At 49.8% G+C, this 7163-nt stretch overlaps 1 pseudogene; it reads left to right on the top strand.

The window, feature by feature from the left end:
- Positions 1-1577: 1577 nt before the first annotated feature.
- Positions 1578-6822, top strand: LOC144328278 (uncharacterized; annotated as a pseudogene).
- The last annotated feature ends 341 nt before the right edge of the window (positions 6823-7163 follow it).

Genomic DNA, 7163 nt, shown 5'->3' with positions numbered 1-7163 from the left:
AGGAGTGACAAGACAGAATTATAGTTTGTCAGTTGCAGGCCTCACACATTCCGGCCAAGATTTATTGAAGAAGAGCCTCTCTTCCTCCCGGAGGGGGCTGGCGCACCACGCCCTTCCCCAGTTGGGCACCCAATAGGGAAGCTCGACGGGGGCATGGCTTGCCGTTCAAATGCAGCCGCGTCAGCCATCCCCGCCATTGCACACACATTTTCTTCGAGTCATTTTCCTGATCCAGCTCCCTCCTCTCCGCAACCTCTTGTCTAGCTATCCGGATGAAATCGCAGCATCCTTTCTTTGGAAGGGTTTTTTCAAGAGGGTTTCAGAATACCAGTAACCGACTCTTTAATTGCAAAGGATTTCCCCTAACCAGATGTCAGTAAGGGAAAGGCTAGAGGTATCAGAAAAGAAAATAGCTAAGGAAGTGGCCAGAGGGAGGGTGGCTGGTCCATTCGTACACCCCCCTATCCCAAACCTGCACATCTCGCCCCTTGGTATTGTACCGAAAAAGACCCCTGGTGAGTTCAGATTAATTCACAACCTTTCTTACCCTAAGGATGGCTCAGTATACGATGCCATTCCACCGGAATTGTGCTCAGTAAAATATGCCACCTTCGATCAGGCAGTAAGACTTATCCGGAATTTTGGTCACGGGGCACTCTTGGCAAAATGTGACATAGAGTCAGCCTTCTGTCTATTGCCGGTTCATGCCAATGACTTCCATTTGCTGGGATTCAAATTTCAAGGGAAATATTACATTGTCAAGGCTATGCTGATCGGTTATTCTGTAGCCTGCTCAGCCTTTGAGACATTTAGCACCTTTTGGGACTGGGCCTTGCGCTACAGAACCAACTCACCTAGGGTGACACGTTACCTCAGTGACTTTCTACTCGTTGGGAAGCCCAATACCGGCGAATGTGCCTCCCTTCTGGAGGCCTTTTCAGCTTTGGCCCAGGAGCTGGGAGTTTGGAACTTAAGAGGTTAAGTTGTTCCCATGATGCCACAACATTCTGACGTCAGCTTTCGAAGCTGGGAGGAGTTTGGGAGGAGTTTGCTGTTCCTCTCTGTGCTGTGAGGGGAAAGGACGCAGTTTGTCATGGCTGCAAGTAGTCCTGGATTTTCCGGAGAAATGTTGGAATAAACAACTGTAAATAGACAAACCTGGACTCTGTGTGTTTGTCAAAGGAAGCGATAGCTTTCTCGCTGTGTTAACTCTGCTACGGCGTGACTGGAGCGGCAGGAGGAGCAGAGGTGCTCAGAGGAAATGTGCCGGACCTGCCGGACCTGCCATAAAGAGCTAATTGGGGACCGTAAATCCAATTAGCGGGGTCATGCCTAATCAATCAACTTGACAGGTTATGGGTAACCTTAATCACCGATCGTAAAGCTATCACTGGAGGCTGCCGGAACGCTTTCAAGTTTGCGGTTTAGAGCAAAGGAGCTGCGGCAGGAGGTGGTGAGATTTTTGCCTGTTGCTAAGAGAGCTGCGGAGCTGAGAGCAGCAAGGAATCGTTTCTCCACAGACAGGTGCCGGATAAGCTGGTGAGTGAGCTTGGGACCCCTTGGGAGAACGGAAGAAGATGGCGGACGGCCATGATTCATTCTCCGTGCCTTTCAAAAAATTAAACGGCCAGAATTGGGCGGAATGGAGTCGAAAGCTGAAGGCCTGGCTGGTCCTAGGGCCTCCACTGCCTCCAACAGCCGCCGGAGCTTCGGCAGCAGACATTGCAAATGCGCATGCTTCGCAGAGAAAAAAATCAGAAAGCCCTGGGAGGTATAGTGCTCAGTTTGGACGGCTCACAGTTGCCCCTTGTGGAGGGTTTGGACACTGCGCATGAAGCTTATACTGCTTTGGAAAGAGTGCACCACAGGACCACGGCTGGTGCAAAAATCCACACCACCAGGCGTTTGTTTGAGATGAAGCTGCGTCCAGGTGGGAACATAAGACAGCATGTTACAGAGATGCTCTCTGTGTTTAATGAGTTGAGGTTGTTGCAAGTCAACTTCTCAGAGGAGCTGAAGGTTTATATTTTGCTCAGCTCTCTGGACAAAAGTTATGACAATTTATGTCTAACTTTGGAGTCTATGAGTCCGCAGGATTTGACTCTGTCGTACGTCACGGGACGCTTGACTGACGAACAGGAGAGACGCCTCAGGGAGAGCAAGTCTGGCGCAGGCAGCTCCACCGGAAGCAAGGGGGGGCCAGGCCAGATGAGAGCTCTGTTCAGGCTTTTTCCACTCGTCGGTGCTATGTGTGTGGATCCAACAGTCATTTCAAAAGAGACTGCCCACAGAGAGCGAGGGCAGCTGCACAGGAAGGCTTCAAGGACACTTTCCATGGGAATCAGTCGGGTTTCCATGGTAACCAGTCTGGAAGAGGAGGCCAGCGTGGGAACGCAAGGGAAGGATGTGGAAAACAACGGGAGGAGACGTATCAACTCACGGCCAGTCTGGCTTTGTTTGAAGACAGCTGTGGGACAGGCTCAGAGCTCTGTTTTGTAATAGACTCTGCAGCAAATTGCAATTTGATTCCAGAGACCCCTGCTGTCGAGATGTGGAATTGCAAGGCAATTCTGGCTGGGAAAACTGTACTCTTTGCAAATGGGCGGAAAAAGAATGTAACTAATACTGTACATGTGCATGTGTCTGTTTTACAGGAGACGTTGGAGTTTTGTACCGTTCCTGGGATGCACCACTGTCTTTTATCTGTGCCTTATTTGTTGAAAAAGGGGTTTAAGGTTTGTTTTGAAGATGCTGTCTGCACAATCTCCAAAGGAGGGAGGATACTTGCCAAGGTTAAAAAGGGGCAGAATGATCTCTTTGTTCTTAAAACACCTCTGGAGGGTGAGGGGAAGGTTGGGAAAGCACAGGCTCTACGTGCTAAAATCAACAATCATGTGACATGTGCACATGTGTGGCATGCAAAAACAGCTCATGGTTCTCTAGAAGAACTACAGGTGCTGCCTGAGGTTTCCAAAGGTTGTGAAATTACAGAATGTGGATGTGCTGTAAATTGTGAAACTTGCAGACTGGCAAAGATAAAAGGATGCAATTATCCAAAAGTGGAGAGGGTAACCACAAAACCTTTTGAACTGGTCCACATAGATTTGTGGGGTCCTGTAAGGGAAGCGAGTCTGGGAGGTGCAAGGTTTCTGCTGACGGTGCAGGATAATTTTACGCAGAACAACTGGAACCATGGTCTCAAATCCAGGGATGATGCAGCACAGCTGATCAAAGGATGGATTGAGGAGGTGGAACGAAGGTTTTCCACCAGAGTGCAAGCAGTCACCAGTGACAGAGGAGCTCAGTTTACAGGGTCTGCTTTGCAGAAGTTCTTTCACAAGAAAGGGATACGTCACACAGTGACTTCACCCAATCAGAGGGGGGTGGCAGAGCTGAGAAGTGAGGCTCTGGTTAAGGCTGCACAGGTGATGCTGGCAGATGCTGGGTTACCTCCAAGGTTTTGGTTGGAGGCAATCAAGTATGTGGGCTTCACCTGGAATCGTACCTACAATTCACTGGTAGGTGACACACCTTTTGGGTTGTTGCATGGCAGGAAACCCCAGATTCATTTTCTGCGTATGTTTGGTTCAAGTGCATCTGTGCCGGTACCTACTGCTTTGCAGGGGCCAGATGGATCCAAGTTCCGGAAAATGATCTTCTGCGGGTATGAGCCAGAAGCACGTGCATGGAGGTTTGCATACCCATCAGGTGATCAGAGTAAGGTGCTGATCAGTAAACACGCTGAGTTCTATGAGCAGGATAAAAGGTCAAAGACTGCTGTCATGCGTGATGTGCTCTCAGAATGTCTGTCTGATTCTGAGGAGGAAAGGGAGGCAGAGGCTGATCCCGATGATGAGGACCAGGTCCAGGATCAGGGTTCAGAATCCGATGATGACGATCAGGTCACTGACCAAAGTCAGGAGCAGGATGAGGTATCTGTAGCTTCTCCACAAGATGTTAAGAGAGAACCCAAAAGCGTGCCTAGTTCTCCTGTGAGTGTAATGGAGAGGATTCGAAAACGCTTTAAGTCAGAGGGGGAATCCCGTGATGCTGAGGACACACTTTCTGGTGGCGGTGGGTCAGAGACAACATCTGAGTTTGTGCCTAGAAGGTCCAGTCGCACAACAAAGGGTGTTCCACCTGAAAGGTATCAGGCCACGAATACGTGGGTAAGTTTTGCACAGTGTGATTCTGGGAATGTTGAAGGGGTTCAACAGGTGCCTGGGAAAGATGCCGGAAAGAGGCACAAGGCAAAGGGAAAGGTGTTGAACTCAGAAAGGTCTTGTCAGAATGTGCGGCAAGGGGGGGTGTGGAGTTTGGAACTTAAGAGGTTAAGTTGTTCCCATGATGCCACAACATTCTGACGTCAGCTTTCGAAGCTGGGAGGAGTTTGGGAGGAGTTTGCTGTTCCTCTCTGTGCTGTGAGGGGAAAGGACGCAGTTTGTCATGGCTGCAAGTAGTCCTGGATTTTCCGGAGAAATGTTGGAATAAACAACTGTAAATAGACAAACCTGGACTCTGTGTGTTTGTCAAAGGAAGTGATAGCTTTCTCGCTGTGTTAACACTGCTACGGCGTGACTGGAGCGGCAGGAGGAGCAGAGGCGCTCAGAGGAAGTGTGCCGGACCTGCCGGACCTGCCATAAAGAGCTAATTGGGGACCGTAAATCCAATTAGCGGGGTCATGCCTAATCAATCAACTTGACAGTTCCCCTTGCGGCAGATAAGATGGACCCTCAACGCATCTTACTTACCTGGGTATAGAACTTGACACAGCAGCTCAATCCGCCCACCTGCCAGAGGAGAAAATAATTGCCCTTAAGGAAACAATTCGTCAAACCCTTCCCTAATAATAATAATAATAATAATAATAATAATAATAATATAAAAAGAAAAAGAAAAAGTCACTCTTAGAAAGGTCCAGTCCTTGCTAGATCATTTCAACTTCGCATGTAGAGTAGTTTCACCATTTTACTCCTGCTTAGCCAGGCTGTCAGCAGGCCTCAAGCATCCACACCATAGAGTAAGACTCCCCAAGTCAGTCAAGGCAGACCTTGAGATGTGGACCAGATTTCTGGAACACTACAACAGAGTCTCCCTATGGCAGGAAATCCTTAATTTGGCCTCTGATTTCCAGGTCCACTCCAATGCGGCAGGGTCCCTGGGCTTTGGTCTGTTCTTTAAGGGACGTTGGTGTGCACAACAGTGGGCAGCAGAGTGGCAAGGGAAGGCCATCATGCAGGATCTCACTTTTCTGGAGTTTTTTCTCATAGTTGTGGCTGTTCACATATGGACCGAGGAGTTCCGGAATCGCCGGGTGTGCTTCAGAACTGATAATCAGGCGGTGGTTAACATACTGGCTAGCAGTCATTGTGTTCCGAGAGGGGTCTCGCCTACTTCGATCATTTGTGCTCCGATGCCTTGCTTCCGGTCATTAGCACCTTGGGCTCAGCTGCTGCCAGAACCCTTTCCGGATCACCTACGGAACCTTGGAGACGCGAAGTGATCAAGGGGGTATTAGCGTCTGTTGCATCCTCTACCCTCAGGTCTTATAAGAAAGTATGGTGCGACTTCACGGGTTTCAGGTCCAAAGTATCGTCCCTTTCCCCTAACGTATGAAACTTAGGTCAATTTGCTGGTCGAAGTTTGAGGCCCAGCTGTTCTCTGCGGCATACACTATAGCCTTCTTTGGTGTTTGAACTCCGGCTGTTCTCTGCGGCATACGCTATAGCCTTCTTTGGTGCCTTTAGGGTTGGCGAGGTGGTAGCAGAAGCTACCTCAAGTGGAACAACGCGCATCCTCCTCCTGGAGGACGTGCAGGTGTCCAGTTCAGGCGGGATGGTGCGGGTGCATCAGTTTAAGACGGACCAGGGCGGTAAGGGCACCGTAGTCCAACTCACAGCCTCTGGCCAGAAGGGCCCATACCCAGTAAAGGACACCAGGCGATACCTTTACCTCAGACCTCCCAGCCCTGGCCCGCTCTTTATTCACGAGGATGGATCCCGATTGATGAGGCACCAGTTCACCAGGGTACTTCGCAAAGCTATAGATGCCTGCGGTTTCCCTTCCAAAGACTACGCAGCACATTCATTTAGGATTGGTGTGGCCACAATGGCCGCACACATGGGCCTCCCAGCAGACAGGATCAAGGAGATGGGCCGCTGGAAATCTAATGCCTACAAAAGTTGCATCTGATAGTATTCTGAGAATGCTCCGCTTACCCGTCTTTTCTTTTATTTCTTTATTCTTAGCTGTCTTCGGTAGTCAAGTGTGGATTTGTGGCCACAATATCGTGCATTGGGCCCGCCTCCGGTCAGCAAGTTCTGGCTTCGTGCCTAACCTGGGCTACCATCGTGGGTGCGAGTTTCCTGGTTTTCAAGAAGGGGCATGCGCTGGCAAGAACTCATGCCACTGCTGAAGGCAAAAGCTGCGCTGTTGGGCCCCCCTAACATTCTAATCATTCAACTGGGGGAGAACGACCTGGCTAGCAGGAAGAGTGTTGACTTGTTGTGGAATATGAGAAAGGACTTGGACGAGTTGGCTGCCTTATTTCCCAGAACAACCTTGTTCTGGTCTTCTCTCTTGAAGAGAAAGGTTTGGCGCGGTGCGTATAACATTATGGCCATCGAGAAATCCGGGAAACTCTGGAATCATGCAGTAGCACGCAAAGTGTGTTTTATGAATGGCCTAGTTATATCTCATGATGATATCCGGATTGGCAACCAGACCCTATTCCGGGATGACGGCGTTCATCTTTTAGGTTGGGGAAACGACATATGGCTGGCTAACGTATCCAATAGTCTTAGGAATTGGTTGCAGCTGTGAGGGTATTGGTGGCGAGCCTTTGGGCTCGGGTGGCGGTTAGGCATTGGAATGTGTTGTTGGTGTTTCGCGGGGCAAGGTATGGCCATCGCCTTCCCCGACAATTTTGGGTATTCTGCTAAAGGAATCCGGCGGTTGTGGATCCTGTCTGATGCCTGTGTGGCAGGGGGCCATGGCACGACCCTGGGTGACATTAGGAGAGAGCCTATAGTTGTATTAACATCAACAGGCTCCACCTTCCGGTGAATAAACCTCCTTTGGGCTCACCCCTCTCCGAGTGGGTGGAGTCTAATGTTCTGTGGTCTAATGCCTAAGCCAATACCTTCTCACATGCTGTAATCAAT

The sequence above is a fragment of the Podarcis muralis genome, chromosome 7 (genome assembly GCF_964188315.1).
Source record: "Podarcis muralis chromosome 7, rPodMur119.hap1.1, whole genome shotgun sequence".
Taxonomy (NCBI): domain Eukaryota; kingdom Metazoa; phylum Chordata; class Lepidosauria; order Squamata; family Lacertidae; genus Podarcis; species Podarcis muralis.
This window is presented reverse-complemented; position numbering and strand designations above follow the sequence as displayed.